The sequence below is a fragment of the Gavialis gangeticus genome, unplaced genomic scaffold (assembly GCF_001723915.1).
Source record: "Gavialis gangeticus isolate Ggan-Ray unplaced genomic scaffold, GavGan_comp1, whole genome shotgun sequence".
Lineage (NCBI taxonomy): Eukaryota > Metazoa > Chordata > Crocodylia > Gavialidae > Gavialis > Gavialis gangeticus.
In genome coordinates this window covers 9,757,515-9,760,492 of record NW_017728980.1, presented here as the reverse complement: position 1 = coordinate 9,760,492, position 2,978 = coordinate 9,757,515, and positions in this window count along the sequence as shown.

Genomic DNA, 2,978 nt, shown 5'->3' with positions numbered 1-2,978 from the left:
CCCCATCACTCCCCCAGGCCCCCCACAGGTGCCCCACCCGGGCCAGCTCTGGCCCTTTAAGAACGAATAAAAAAACAGAGAAAACCCCCAGATTCACCGCTCCTGCCAGCAGGAGGCAATCCCTGCTGCCCCCCCACTGCACCGCACGGCTTGTGGGGCTCTGCACAAGCCCCTGAAGCCCCGATGCTGCTGCAGGAGCCGTGAGTCCCGGGGCTTTTCTTGGGGTATTTTTTCTTAAAGGGCCGGAGCTGGCCCAGGTAGGACACCAGAGGGAGGGCTGGGGGAGTGTGGGAGGGCCGGGGGGTCGTGGCAGAGCCCCTCATTCAGTGTTGGGCTGTCACAGGCTGTTTGTGTTTCCAGTATTTATTTCACCCACCTGGAGCTGCAGCCAATGTGGCTGATTCTGCATATGGATTTAGTGTGAAATGGGGGGAAATGTGGATGAGCTGAACCAGAATATCCCTAAAGAATGAAACCTAGACAGAGCCTGTTAATCCCATGCTCTGTTTATCTGAACATCAGCATGTTCACACTCCTTTGGTAATAGCAAAAAATCACAAGCCTGTGGAGCAGCAACTGACTCTTTTGCCCAGAAAGTGGGGGGTTTTGTAATTGGACTAGAAATTGATTCAGTTCCAGGCCATCCTAAGGTCAGTGGTTTTATCTCAGGCACCCACCTGCTATACAGTCAGAGGAAAGAGATAACAATACTGGTTCAGGATGGGAATATGTTACACACTAGATTTGGGGATGGAGGATATGGGATCTGAAATAGCAGTAGACTAGTGTTTCATCTTTGGAAAATGAACGCTTACAGAAAATAAAGCAGAAGTACAAAAAGTTCATTTAGGCCTGGATTTAACAAAGCACTTGGGCACATTCCTAACATTAAGTGCATACTTATATGCTTTGCTGGACCTGGGCCTTAAGGCCTGATCCTGAAAGGCTCTAGCATCTCAGTTATCTGCAGGGCATCCCAACTCATGCTGACTTCCTCAGCCCCTTGGAGCTTGCTTGGGGTGTTCAGCACCTTGCAGCACTGCACTCTCAATGACAGTTTTCAGACTAGGGATTGCAATCCAAACGGGGTCATGGCACTTACCAAGTGAGGTCATAAGCCCCAAAGACATTCACTGAGAACAGCAGGGCTTGGATTGGAAGTGGGATTATGGAGGAAAAAGGTTAGGAACCACTGTCTGGGACCATGATGCTGCTCAGTCACTCAGCTAGTGATATCCTAGTTTTAAATGATTTTTTTTTTTTTTTTGCAATTACCCCCTTGGTTATTCTCTAGTATGGTGATTCTCAACTCTGGAACCCTGGGATGCTTTGAGATCCTTTCAAGAGTATCATGAGGTGCCCCACAATGTTAGCACTGGTAGGCACGCCAACATGATTCAGACAATAAACCCAGATATTTCAAATAGGAATCCACAGGGTTAAAAACATGCTGACACATGCTATGGACCTTCTGAGTTCTTCGCAGCAGAAGAATTGCTCTATTGCTTTTCTGTAGTGAAAAAAATAAATGAAAACTAGGAGCTGACATTTTCTGACAGGTGTGTTGAGTCTATTGAGGGGTGCCTCATGTCTAAAGAGATTGAGAACCACTGTTCGAGTGCTTTATCTTGTCTGTGTTACTGAGTATATTTGAGTGATGACAGAGCTTCCCACATCTGCTGTGGGAGCCTGTTCCACAGTCTCACATAACATCCCATTAGGACATTTTTCATAAGACTGTGCTTAATTGTTTTTTTGCTAAATTACAGCCTATCATCATTTCATTCCACAGGGAGGTAATATGGCCTTGTGTGATCCAGGAGATCATACTTTGTGTGACCTTGTGCCAGTCACTGATGCCAATTCTCCAGTGATTTGGGACACTGGATGCAGCTAGCATAGGGCTGATTTCATAGAAACCAAGTACGTGGAAATGCCAGCACAGTCCACTTGAACTACAAGGGCTCTGCGCCTCTGCAAATTAGTCCCGGAGGGCCTGGGTTTTGAAGATATAAATGCCCCTGCAGATGCAGAGTGTTGAATATTCAGAAGCCAAGTCCCATGGATTTCTGTAGGCTCCTTTAAAATAAAATCTCACTAGGCACCTTTCCATGTCTGCAGGTATGTAAATACCTTTCATATTCTGGTCCCAAGTCTTAAACTGCATCACCCAAAACAAGGAACATAAAAGCAGTGAGCCCTCAGAAAAATGTCAGCTTTAAACTATGTTAAAGGGATGTGATGTGGCCCAGCAGACTCAGGGGACATTTGTTATTTTTCCAGCACCACTACTGGCCTGCCCAGTGACCTTGGGCAAGTCATATTACCACCTTGTGCTTCCAGATCCCCACCAGTCAAAAGAGACAAAGATGGTGCTGTCCCTTGTAAAACACTTTAGGACCTACTGCTGGAAGACCACAAGATAGGAGCTCTGTATTGGTTTGGCCAATTTGTAGCACCACTTTTCAAAGTAGTTGTGTTGTTGTGGATTTAAATCCATGTATATTAGGGTATCTCCACATTATACAACGCAGCTCCATCTAGAAATACCAGAGGCAGAATGACTGTTTCAGCATGGCAGGCCACCCTTGCTTATTTACTCCCAGCTGAGAAGGTGGGTGCATTATTTAAGTGCACCAATACGGCTATGCTGCTCCCAGTACCTGCGCTGGCTCATTTAGTGTCACCTCCAGTTCTGCAGCATGGTGCTGCACCTCACCACATAGGCAACTCCTGGGAGTGAATTTGCCCCTTTGAGCTGGTTTCCAGTCAGGAAGCCGGAGGGTCCTTTGGAAAGAGCTTCATGATTTTTGGATGACAGGACACCATACACAAGTGCAAAGAATTGCTGCTGCTGTTATTCCCAGTTCCACACTGCAGGCAGAGCTAAACAATTCTTCTCCCTTCCTATGCAGGCTGAAAAGCCACAGGGAATTGAGTTGCATCAGATGCTGGCTCAGATTTTTTTTTTTTTTTTT